At 47.4% G+C, this 13,402-nt stretch overlaps 1 long non-coding RNA gene across 2 annotated transcripts; it reads right to left on the reverse strand.

Moving 5' to 3' along the window:
• Nucleotides 1–1,045: 1,045 nt before the first annotated feature.
• Nucleotides 1,046–10,992, reverse strand: LOC139183235 (uncharacterized). Of its 2 annotated transcripts, none has more exons than XR_011566813.1 (4): nucleotides 10,911–10,992; nucleotides 5,741–5,972; nucleotides 5,536–5,635; nucleotides 1,046–3,969 (listed from the first exon to the last, which is right to left on the reverse strand). It is a non-coding gene; the product is annotated as an uncharacterized lncRNA (long non-coding RNA). The 2 variants fall into 2 exon arrangements; XR_011566812.1 differs by having other exon boundaries at nucleotides 8,945–10,984.
• Between the last annotated feature and the right edge of the window lie 2,410 nt (nucleotides 10,993–13,402).

Here is a 13,402-nt window from a genome sequence, read left to right on the forward strand (position 1 = left end):
AACCAGCAGACCACCAGGGAAGTCCCTGGCTTGGGTTTTTCACTCCACTTGATTATCTTTGTGCAGAATTCAGGTCTGTCCCCCCACTGGTGTCCTGTTAGCTGCTTAGGGATTATTTTTAACCCACTGAGGTACCAGGGAGACCTCGGATCCATCATCTTTATGACTCTCCAGCCATCCCCATCCAAGGACTCACACAGACAGTCCCTGATTCTTCTTGACCATATTTGGCCTCTGTACTGTCGACAACATCCTCTAGAACAGGGGAGGCTCAGATCTCCTTTCTCAACTCATTTATTTCTTTGTTCACCAGATAGTTATCGAAAGTCTGCTATGGGGCAGGTGCTATACTAGCTGGAGAAGATGAACAATGATCAAATGGATATATATTTGTGAGAAAATCAGAGAGCGTGACGTGAGGGACTGGAGAAGAAGGAGGAGGTGAGGGACCGGAGAGGGAGGAGGAGGTGGAGCTATTTCAGAGAGCGGCTCTGATAACTAATAAGGACCTGCTGTGGAGCACTGGGAACCCTGGCTCAACACTGTGATAACCTACATGAGAAAAGAATCTAAAACAGAGTGGACATACGTATTAATATATGCAGAACTGATTCACTCTGGTGTACAGCAGAAACCAACACAACATCGTAAATCAACTAGACTCCAGTAAAAATTTTTAAAGAGTCAGGGCTCAGAGTAAGAGATGACAAAGATCCAAACACTGTGAAGGATCCAGGCAGGGGATTCGCCCTGGGATATAAACAGCTCAGAAATGGGGGTGTATCCTATTCATTTCATGCCCCTCAGAGCATCCTTGGCTGTGTCTCAGTAAACATTAGGGAGCGGCTTCTTGCAGGTATAACTGGGGAAAAACTACTGACTGTTACACTGGACTAGAGAGACATGTGTTGCCCAGAAACTTTTTTTAGAGGGCACTTTATTAAAACTAGAAATACCCAGTATTTTTATATGGGATGTGAATGGGCAGGGATGTGAAAAAGGTTTTTCTATATTTTAATAGAGAACTCTTCTTTGCAGCAGTAACTATTATAATAAGATTTTATTGAACTAACCAATTATTAGAATTGTGCACATTTTATTACATGTAAATTTCATTACAATTTTCTGCCTTATAAAAATAATTATTTTGGGACTTCCCTGCAGGTCCAGTGGTTATGACTCCATGCTTCCACTGCACGGGGCATGGGTTTGAATCTTGGTCAAGGAACTAAAATTCCAAAAGCCATGCAGCACAGCCAAAACAGAATTATTTCAAGTAGGCAATACATATATAAGGTTTAAAAATCGGAAAGCACAAATAGGAACTCAATGAAAAATCTTCCTCCACTTCTTGCTCTTGTTCTGCCCAGACCCATCCCATTCCCACCCCCTCCCCCACGTGTGGCTACTCGTACCAGCGCCTGGTGTGTTTTTCCAGTTTCTTTCAGTTCAGTTCAGTTGCTCAGTCGTGTCTGACTCTTTGTGACCCCATGGACTGCAGCACACCAGGCTTCCCTGTCCTTCACCATCTCCTGGAGCTTGCTCAAACTCATGTCCATCAAGGCGGTGATGCCATCCAACCATCTCATCCTCTGTCGTCCCCTTCTCCGCCCACCTTCAATCTTTCCAAGTATCAGGGTCGTTTGCAATGAGTCAGTTCTTTGCATCAGGTGGCCAAAGTATTGGAGTTTCAGCTTTAGCATCAGTCCTTCCAATGAATATTCAGGACTGATTTCCTTCAGGATGGACTGGTTGGCTTTCCTTGCTCTCCAAGGGACTCTCAAGGGTCTTCTCCAACACCACATTTCAAAAGCATCCATTCTTCTGCGGTCAGCTTCCTTTATAGTACAACTCTCACATCCATACGTGACTGCTGGAAAAACCATAGCTTTGACTATACAGACTTTTGTTGGAAAAGTAATGTCTCTGCTTTTTAATATGCTATCTAGGTTGGGTATAGCTTTTCTTCCAAGGAGCAAGCGTCTTTTAATTTTATGGCTGCAGTCACCATCTGCAGTGATTTTGGCAAAATGGTTGTCTGAGGAGACCTTACAAATAGCTGAGAAAAGAAGAGAAGCTAAAGGCAAAGGAGAAGAGGAAAGATATAACCATTTGAATGCAGAGTTCCAGAGAATAGCAAGGAGATGTAAGAAGTCTTCCTAAGTGATCAATGCAAAGAAATAGAGGGAAATAATAGAATGGGAAAGACTAGAGATCTCTTCAAGAAAATTAGAGATACCAAGGGAACATTTCATGCAAAGATGGGCACAATAAAGGACAGAAATGGTATAGACTGAACAGAAGCAGAAGATATTAAGAAGAGGCGGCATGAATACACAGAAGAACTATTCATAAAAGATCTTAATGACCCAGATAACCACAATGGTGTTATCACTCTCCTAGAGTCAGACATCCCAGAATGCAAAGTCAAGTGAGCCTTAGGAGGCATCACCATGAACAAAGCTAGTGGAGGTGATGGAATTCCAGCTAAGCTATTTCAAATCCTAAAAGATGATGCTGTTAAAGTGATGCATTCAACATGCCAGCAAATTTGAAAAACTCAGCAGTGGCCCCAGGACTGGAAAAGGTGAGTTTTCATTCCAATCCCAAAGAAAGGCAATGCCAAAGAATGTTCAAACTACTGCACAATTGCCCTCATCTTACACACCAGAAAAGTAATGCTCAAAATTCTCTAAGCCACGCTTCAACAGTACATGAACCGTGAACTTCCAGATGTTCAAGTTGGATTTAGAAAAGGCAGAGCAACCAGAGATCAAATTGCCAACATCCATTGGATCATAGCAAAAGCAAGAGAATCCTAGAAAAACATGTACTTCTGCTTTATTGACTATGCCAAAGCCTTTGACTGTGTGGATCACAACAAACTGTGGGAAATTCTTAAAAGAGATGGGAACACCCGACCACCTGATCTGCCTCCTGAGAAATCTGTATGCAGGTCAAGAAGCAACAGAACCAAACATGAAACAATGGACTGGGAGTTCGTCAAGGCTGTATATTGTCACCCTGCTTTTTTAACTTACATGCAGAGTACATCATGGGAAATGCAGGGCTGGTGAATGAAGTACAAGCTGGAATCAAGATCACTGGGAGAAACATCAATAACCTCAGATATGCAGATGACACCACCCTTATGGCAGAAAGCCAAGAGGAACTAAAGAGTCTGGATGAAAGTGAAACAGTGTGAAAAAGCTGGCTTAAGAATCAACATTCAAAAAACTAAGATCATGGCATCCGGTCCATCACTTCATGGCAAATAGATGGGGAGACGATGGAAACAGTGTTTCTTTATATAGATACAATTAAGTACAAATAGTCCACTCTGCATTTTGCTCTTCAAAGTTCCATAATACATCTTTCAAGTCAGTACATGGAGGGTTTCTCCTTCTAGTGGCAGCTGTCTTACATTCCGTGGTATGAAGGGCCACGATTTAGTTGATGTGTCCCACAGACGGGCCGTAAGACATCCTGTCTTTTGTTATTAAAACAAAGCTTCAGTGCATAACCTGGAACGTTGATCATTTTACACACGTATGAGTAAAGCTGCAGAAGAAATTCCTACAGAAAAATCACTGGACCACAGGGCATATTAATTGTGATTTTATAGATAATGCTAAGTTGTCTTACCCAGAGGTTTTACCATCTGACTGTCCTGACAGCAAAATCAAGAGAACAGTGGTTCATTTTCCCCATCATTCATTGTGCGTGTGTTTATCAACCATCTACGCTCTCTGATGCACCAGGAGAAGCCCTAGGGATGTTAACAGTACAGACAGGCTTTCTGACCCAAAGGAGCCAATGTCGGAGTTGGTGGTTCTCGATGGGGACAATGTCACTTTGTGGTCCTGGAGACATAGCGAAGAAGGGCCTGGTCCAAAGTGTCAGTCGAGAAGTCTGGTCTCACGGGAGACGGACGCTCCCAGGTGCTGTGGACACTCGTGTCCCTGGAACCTGGAGGAAGGAGGCGGGGAGGTCGGGGGCTGGCCTCCAGGGCCAGTCAAGGAGGGTGGATGGGGGAGAGGAGGGGACAGAGAGGACCAGGGCCCGGGGTGAGGGGGAAGGTGAAGCAATGTGAAGCGCGCTAGGAAGGTGGGCGGTCGTGAGCGGCTGGGGGTGACCACGTGGATGAGATCAGAGGAACAGCAGCGCACCTGGTCCCAGGGCCCCGGGTACTTAGCTACGGAAGCGACCTGTGAGCACAGTGGGCAGGGCAGAGAGGGGATGGGTTATGTTTAGAAACCCTCTCTGCAGGCCAGAGGGCACGCTGGTGGGCCGTGGTGGCCCCTCCAGTTGGGAAGTGACAAGAGCCACCGCTCATGTGGGAATGGGGGCGGGGCTCATGAGACACAGAGGAAGGTGTAGGCAGGAGAGAGAAGGGGAGCTGCAGAGCCCAGGGCTGGAATTCCCTCTCGGGGCGCCAGAATTGGCCAGATGCGGTCATCCAGGGGAGTGTGGCCCTCCCATCCCAGGCGCAGCTGCAAATGGGCCTTCAAGGAAGCCAAAGCAAGAGCAGTCCCGTGCTCAGCTCCCAGGAGCTGCTCTCGCTTCTCCTGGCCACGTGGATTGGACAGCACTACCTCTTTTCCTTCCAGGCAAGAGCCCCATTTCTGATGACTTAGGCTATGCGAACCCAGCTTGTGAGTAACATTGTCGCGTTCATTACCTCAGTTGCTCACCTGGTACCTGAAAGCTTTCTGCAACATACCCTCTGCCACCCCCAACCTTCTGGGGCCCAGCTTGAGTCCTGGGATTCCCACCTCCTCACAAGGAACCCTGTGTGAGCACCAGCCGTGGCACTCACATCCTTCCCTGTCTGTTGTTTGCTTTCCCAGTGACACTGCAGGTTTCTTAGGGCAGAAATCACGGTTTAGGTTTATCGTCTTAGAATCTCTCTTGGCCCTTAGACCTTTGAACAATGACTGTTGAAGGAGTGTATCCGGCTGAATCCTGAGCGGTGTGTTGACAGGGCTGCCATGCGCCCTGGGGCAGGCGTGGTTTACACCGGGGTCCTGGCATCCTTGTAAATAATGACCTCTTTCAATCTCCAAAGTGCCCTGGTTTGGAAGGTAAAGTATATGGTACCCTCTTTACAGGACACCCCATTGTCATGGCTGCTGTCAGGTGTCTCTGATTATAAGACATTCCTGCCAGAGACACCAGCGAATTCTGGTCAACTCGAAATGATGGGGCCCACTCTTCTGAGATTATGAGACAGAAACAAGACTCCAGAGTTACAGAGAGATTGGGAATTCAGGCAGATCCTCAAGTCAATAAAGCTTCTCTCAAAACAAGCACGTTGTAGAATCAACAGAGAAATGCTGATCAAAAATAGAGTGCAGTCTAGGCACCAAGGACGTGGCCTCCCACGTCAGGGAGGCACAGTGACTCACCGTGGGGATGGGGGGACGAGGCCAGGACGTCACTGAATGGACCACTTACACAATCAGTGTGAAGAAAATCTGGGCCTAGACATAGGGAAAATCAAATAGATCAGTGAAAGAAAACAGACAGACTCACCTGGTGGTCCAGTGGTTAAGACTTCGCCTTCCAAAGCAGGCAATGTGGGTTCAATCCCTGGTTGGGGAACTAAGATCCCACACTGCCTGAGGCCAAAAAACTAAAACATAAAACAGAAGCAATATTGTAACGAATTCAATGAAGACTTAAAAAATGGTCCACATTAAAAAAAAAAATCTTTGATTTAAAAAAAAGGTTGGGTTACAGAGGTGTAAGCCTTTGTCGAAGCTCCTTGGTTAGAACACTGTAGGTCAGTCAGTTCAGTCGTTCAGTTGTGTCCAACTCTTTGCGACCTCATGGACTGTAGCACGCCAGGCTTCCCTGTCCATCATCAACTCCTGGAGCTTACTCAAATTCATGTCCACAGAGTCAGTGATGCCATCCAACCATCTCAATGCTGTAGGTAATTTGTTTATTTCACTATAGGTGAGTTTTACCTAAATAGAAAGAACCATAAATGACTTCAGTTATCCATATATTCGTACAAGTGTTTAGAGGTGAGACGGACTGTTATCTCAAATATATCAGAAAATAAGATCAAGTGCTGTGTGTCTAGACGGACAGCTGGCTGGGTAGGTAAGTGATAAAGCAAACAGAAGGAAATGTTAGTTGTAGAATACACATACATGGCAAGTATATACATGTTCACTGTACAATTCTTACAATTTTTCTGTGTGTTTGAAATTTTTCATAATAAAATACTGGGGAAGGGGCCACCAATCCCAGAGTCTGTCTTCCCATTCTGTTGCTCTTTGCCCAAACCACACTGCCTCTTGGTTCTAGCCGCCTACTGGACAAACTTTTAGAGTCTAATCATCAAAGACAATCCATTTTCTTGCAAAGTCAGGCCAGACTAACAATAAAATGTGAGGGAGACAAGATATGTCAGGAAAAGCCTCCACAGAGCCAAGGACGTTATTAAGCAACTCAGATCTGAAAAACAGTCGCCCGGCTTCATCAAGGCCCCATTCTTTCACAGGGAACTCAGACAGGAAAGAAGACCACGTTGCCTAGCGGGGAGCCCTCAGGCCTCGGCTGACCTGTGACCCCACAGCCTGTTAAACACCTGGGTTCGCTGGACACCAGGTCTGTCTGACTCCTCCGGGTCTGGTCCTCACACCTCATTTCCTCAGCGGTCCCAGCAACTTCGTTCTTAAGTCAGACTCACCTCACCCACAGGAAAGGTGCGAGGACACACCTGTTCTGCCTGCACGGCAGCCAGACGCTGGCAGTCCCACCGCTGAGCACGCATGGGGAGGGCGGCGGCGGGACACACTGCTGCCGCTGGGTGGTGAATGGACAGCGAGGAGGGATCCGGCCTCGCAGCATCAGCTCAGGCCGCAAGTCTGCAGCCGGGCAACGAGGCAGGGAGGCTGGGCTGCACACGGCTCACAGCACGGGTGCAGGCTGGACCCCAGACGCAGAGGGCAGCCAGTCTCCACCGATTCTTGGGCTCAGAGCCACGGGCAGTCTTCCCTGGCTGCACTCACACATCTGCATGGTACCCACTGACATTGTCAACTCTGAAAATTAAGGCTATCGATTAAAGATATAAAATACAGACACACCAGGTGATATGCAGACCCTTCTAATACACATGTAACTCACCCTCACAAATTCCGATTTACAAAACACTTAAATTTGGGGTGATTTAAAAATTTATTATAAAGTAATACTTGCTTACAGTAAAAGATTAGAAAAGCAGAACACTGAATAAACAGAGCTAGGCAACCTCTCTGGTGGGCCAGTGGTTAGGACTCTACACTGTTACTGAGGGGGCATGGGTTTGATCCCTGGTTGGGGAACAAAGATCCCATCTGCATTGCAGTGTGGCCAAAAAATAAAATAAAAAGTAAAGGGCTGGTGTTGTTGGTTCCACCTCCTTGAACAAATAAATTGAGTGACGTAGACTCGGCCTCGCTGCCGTTTTCTAAGGGACCAGCCCCACGGAGGCAGCTGGGGTGGGCCTTCAGCCCCCTCCCCAGTGGCTGTCTCTCCATCCATCAGGGAGCATCCATTCCCTATGAGACTGTGAACCTTTCTAGGCTGGTGCCCCTGCGGTACTGTACCACTGGTGCTGAGTCCAGCTGCCAGCAAAGGCCTGGCCTCCCATTGCTGGTCATTCCCCCCTGGCCCAGCTGTGGAAAAGCACCAGCTCCCCTCCCGCCCCCTCCTAACGCAGCTGGGGACTAGTGAGAATCTGCCAAGGGAACTCTCCTAAAAATTCAGGGAAGCCAACAGGAAAATGAACAAGGAAACTCAGGAGTGAGGGACTCAGCAGATAGTGCAGGCTGGAGCAGACAATGGCTAACTCACTTGCAAGCCATTTCCTGTTTGATGGGGGCCCCTGGGATCCAACCTTCACACCTCGCAGGCTGAACCATTAGGGAGGGGCTGGGCTAGCTGCTCTTCTGGCTGATTCTAAAAAAACCCAGAGGAGCCAGAAGGGCAGAGAGGGCCTCACCTTGCCTCCTCCTCTGGCACCCAGTATAACCTTCTAGACTCATCTCCGGAAATCCTGCCTGCACTCCCCTGAGGACCAAGAAGCTGCACAGTCCACTTGAATTTCCTACTGGTCTTCTCCAGACTCTCCAGACTGTCGGAGGCCAGCACTCATTTCTGAGATACCTGTGTGTCTCTTATATTAACACAGTTCCTAGCATATAGTAGGTGCTTCTATGTCTTTCGAGGAGAATGAATTGAGTTGAACTGAGCTGGACCACATGGCTCCTGGTCAGTCAGTCCCAGTCTTGTACTCAGTGAAGGATATCCCCAAATCCTTTTTTTTATTGAAGTAAAATTGCCTTATAATAATCTGTTTCTGCTGTACAATGAAGTGAATCAGCTATATGTGTATATATATATATATATATATATATATCCCCTCCCTCTTGGACTTCCCTCCACCCCCCATCCCATTCACCCCTCTAGGTCATCACAGACCCTGAACTGAACTCCCTGAGCTGTACAGAAGTTTTGCCCTGTCTCCTGGAAGGGCTGTTTTACACACCATAGTGTATGTAAGATAACCCCAGATTTCTCACAATGCCTTCAGTTACGCTCTAATTCTTGAATCCCACCAAGGTGTGTCCCTGGGGACCAGAGGCTGGGTTTCAGACAGTGCTTCTGAGTCCCAGGGGAACAGAAAATCAGTTGACCTGAAACTCTATTCTTCCCTTTCAGCTCTGGCTTCAGTAAGAGATAAGGGGTAAAGGGGAAACAGGGCGCCTCCTGCAAACCAGGAGCAAAGCGGGACCTCCCTATCTCCTGGGCCAGGACACAGCACCAAGGGCGGCTCAGCCCACAGCGCGCTTATCTGTCCATCGGGGAGGGTTGCCCTCTGTGACACCAAGGCTCGTGCTGACGGTGGCTTTCCCCTTCCTTTCCTCCCAAAGCACGCGCTGCTCACTTTTTCGTGGACTCTCCCTCAGTTTCTGGCATCTTCCGACTTGACTTGATGCAATAGGTTCGGGGGCCTCTCGCTGCCTTTCTTTCTATCACTCGGAACATCGCGGCAGGCCCAGCTTCCTGTGATGCAGCTGGTACTCTCAGGTTGTGAGCACGGGTGTGTGTGCTTGTCTCGAGATTAGAAATTCACTGGTATAAAGTAATCTATTCTTTTAAAAAATATATATCATTTATTTATTTGGCTGCACGGGATCTTAGCTGTGGCATATGGATCTTTTTTAGTTGTGGCATGTGGGATCTAGTTCCCTGACCAGGGACGGAACCTGGATCCCTTGCACTGGGAGCATGGAGTCTTAGCCACTAGACCACCAGGGAAGTCCCAATTTAGACCTTCTGTTTTCCACATTTTGTTTGAAGTAGATCACTTTTCTTCATTTCACCTCTGTCCATGAACCACCCAGATGCCCTTCCTGAGGGCAACAGTATTTGGAGTGGCATTGTAATACAATCTAATTTCAAATCTACATAAAACCAGTGTTCACACTCCTCCAGATACATAAATCTGGACACCATTGATTTAATATACTTTTTAATTTCTCAGGAAACGGGAGCAAAACATCCAAGTTTTTGGTTAAGATAAAACTTGAAAGTTTCATGCCCAAAAGGATTTTTAAACACACTAGAACATCCCTGGGGGTCCAGAGCTTACAAGTTGGGGCTCTCAGTGGCTTCCAATGTGGGGATGCGGGGGCGTAGGTTCATTCCTTGGCTTGGGAAATAAGATCTCACAAGCTGCATGGAGCGGCCAAAAAAGCAAAACAAAACAAAAAACCCACACTACTATTAAGTCCTATTAAAAAAGGAGAAGTGAGTCTAGGCTGTTCTCGGTGGCAGCAGCCCGCTAAGTGCATCGTGTAGTAAAGCAAAAGTCTCTCAGTCGTGTTCGACTCTTGGCAACCCCATGGACTACAACCTGCCAGGTTCCTCTGTCCATGGAATTCTCCAGGCCAGAATACTGGGGTGGGTAGCAGTTCCCTTCTACAGTGTAGTGGTGTGTTCAGTTCAGTTCAGCTCAGTCGTGTCTTACTCTTTGCAACCCTATGGACTGCAGCATGCTAGGCCTCCCTGTCCATCACCAACTCCTGGAGTTAAACTCATGTCCATAGAGTCAGTGATGCCATCCAACCATCTCATCCTCTGTCGTCCCCTTCTCCTCCCTCCCTCAATCTTTCCTAGCATCAGGGTCTTTTCCAATGAGTCAGTTCTTCGAAAAGTATTGGAGTTTCAGCTTCAGCATCAGTCCTTACAATGAATATTCAGGACTGATTTCTCTAAGGATGGACTGGTTTGGTCTCCTTGCAGCCAAGGGACCCTCAAAAGTCTTCTTCAACACCACAGTTCAAAAGCATCCATTCTTCGGTGCTCAGCTTTCTTTATAGTCCATCTCTCACATCCATACATGACTACTGGAAAAACCATAGCTTTGACTAGATGGACCTTTGTCGGCAAAGTAATGTCTATGCTTTTTAATTTGCTGTCTAGGTTGGTCATAACTTTTCTTCCAAGGAGCTAGCATCTTTTAATTTCATGGCTTCAGTCACCATCTGCAGTGATTTTGGAACCCAAAAAATAAAGTCTGTCACTGTTTCCCCATCTATTTGCCATGAAGTGGTAGGACCAGATGCCATGATCTTAGTTTTCTGAATGTTGAGTTTTAAGCCAACTTTTTCACTCTCCTCTTTCACTTTCATCAAGAGGCTCTTCAGTTCTTCACTTTCTGCTATAAGGGTGGTGTCACCTGCATATCTGAGGTTATTGATGTTTCTCCCTGCAATCTTGATTCCAGCTTGTGCTTCTCAACTCCAAGGGCTGCTGGGGTGGGGCCATTGTCGCCTCGAGGTGTCAGAGCCTGTCAGTAGCCTGTTTATTCAGTCTCAGACTAAGACCCAAAGGTGCCATTGACTCACCTTCTGCAGACTGGAGAGCCCAGCAACTTCCTGATTCTGTCTTTGAAGCTGCTCTCCGGCCGTGGCTCTGTCTTCCTGTGGCTGCAAAGCTAATCTTGGACCTAGCACCTCGTGCTGCCTTTTGCAAGTATCCTAAAATAGCCCCAGTGACTCCAGCGCTTCTCCCCTGAGTCCTTCCTGGCCCGAGGTGGCCTCCCCTGGCCATTTCCCAATCGTCCTAACAAACACCCCACCCTGGGAGCCTGGTCCCGTCCACCTCTCAAGCGCCGGCCAACCTGCCCTGGCCTGTCCTGGTGTTTATCTCCTATGCCTTTATGCCTCCTCTCTGGCTCTCCTGACCTCACCCACATTCAAGTTCAGCTAGGACTGGCCTGGAACTTTCCTCAACAGCCCTGAACTACAATCACGTCACCCTTCCAGGCACCCCATGACCCTGAGAACCCTCAGCCATCACAGAAATCAAAGCATTAATTCCACCAGATAGGGAAACAGATTCAGCAAGGTGATGACGAGACCCACCCAGGGTCACGTAGTGCATTTAACTGTGAGATCTTGGGCAAGTCACTTAACCTCTCTGTGCTTCAATCTCCTTATCTTGTAAAATGGGAGTAGTACCTACCTCACAGGGTTGTTGTGGGATTAATTAGATAAAATGTCTGTAAAGCACTGAAGGTTCTTGAAGAAGGTGCTATATAAATACAAAATAATATCTATTAAAGTTTGTTTATTTGTGGGGAAAAAGCAAAAAAGACACACCAGCTCTTTGTCTGGGGTCATCCCTCTCCCACTTTCTTCCTTAATAGGAATTTGCAGACATTATTTACATTTGTTTCATGGAGCAAAGGGAGAAGGAAATGGCAACCCACCCCAGTATTCTTGTCAGGAGAATCCTGTGGATGGAGGAGCCTGGTGGGCTGTTGTCCACAGGGTCGCACAGAGTTGGACACAACTGAAGTGACTTAGCATGCATGGATACATTGGAGAAGAAAATGGCAACCCACTCCAGTGTTCTTGCCTGGAGAATCCCAGGGACGGAGGAGCCTGGTGGGCTGCCGTCTGGGTGTTGCACAGGGTTGGACACGACTGAAGCGACTTAGCAGCAGCAGCAGCATGGAGCAAAGTTGCACCTCCCTCTGAAGGTTGAATTGTCCCTCTCTTTTTTAACAGCAATCTCTTGCTTATTTGCCTGTTTCTTCTTTTTTTTTTGGCCAAGTCCCATGGCACCTGGGATCTTAGTTTCCTGACCAGGGATTGAACCTATGTTCCCAGCATCGGAAGCACCAGGGAAATCTGGCCGAATGTCTCTTGAGATTAGAAGCCATGTCTCTTACATCTTTGGTATTCTCATAGTAAATAACAACACTCAAAACAAAAACAAAAAAACTCTGTTGTATTAAACAAAAAGATTTAAAAAATCTCTTGTCAAGTCCAAGTGCCTTGCACATGATGAGCAGATGCTTTAGAAACACCAGCTGATGGATTAGCTGAAGGAAAGACAGATATGTGTGCAGGCATCCCTTTGTTCTTGCAGAGTCAGGCACCAACCACCTACCCACTGGAGGGATGTGGATTGCAACAGTGTTCCAGGGACAGTGAATACTCCCTAGGCACTGTGTACAGTCAAACGAGGCTCTAATGCACATGTATACAGCAGAGCAAGGACTGGGAGGAAGCCCAGAGATACCACCTGTAAGATGGGTCTTGAAGGAGAAAGATGGTTTCACAGAGCGTAGAAACACAAGGAGGGCATCCCCAGCGGTGCAGCTGTAAAGAATCCTCCTGCAATGCAGGAGATGCAGGTTCAATCCATGGTTCGGGAAGATTCCATGTGCTGTGGGGCAACTAAGCTTGTGGGCCACAACTATTGAGCCTGAGCGCCTAGAGCCTGTGCTCCTCAACAAAAGAAGCCACCGCAAAGAGAGACCTGTGCACCGCAGCAAAGAGCAGCCCCTGCTCACCTCAAGTAGAGAAAGACCGCACACAGCAATGAAGACCCAGCGCAGTCATAAATAAAGGTTTTGTTTTTTTAAAGAAAGACCTGATGTAGCCCAAGACAGACTAAAAAACTCCCCCAAAACCTGCTTTTTTATTAAAAAAAAAAGATGCGAGCCAAATTCGAGGCCAGGGGAACAGCAGTCAGAGAGGTGACACTGGTTCTCTGCCCTCAGCACCAGCTGAGGGGTGGGCTGGCCAGTCGGGGGCTGGAGTGAGGTCTGGGTGAGTGGGGGCTGGCAGCACAGTTAGGGAGGACGCTGACCAGGGTCCTCAAGGAAGGATGCTGCGTGGATGAGACTGAAGACTCATGATGTCTTTGGAGGAGCCAAGAAGCACATTTAACACGATTTTTTTTCTCCAGCAGCAATGATACAGCAATCTCATAAGCCGCTTCCTCTAGGTTGTATTTGAAAACACTTTTCTGAAACTTCCTCGTGGTCTCCACATGATAGTAACTGGCATCTTTGCCAAAAGCAGAGCCTGTGGAGTGTAGGCTG

Source organism: Bos indicus, chromosome 5, assembly GCF_029378745.1.
Source record: "Bos indicus isolate NIAB-ARS_2022 breed Sahiwal x Tharparkar chromosome 5, NIAB-ARS_B.indTharparkar_mat_pri_1.0, whole genome shotgun sequence".
NCBI lineage: Eukaryota > Metazoa > Chordata > Mammalia > Artiodactyla > Bovidae > Bos > Bos indicus.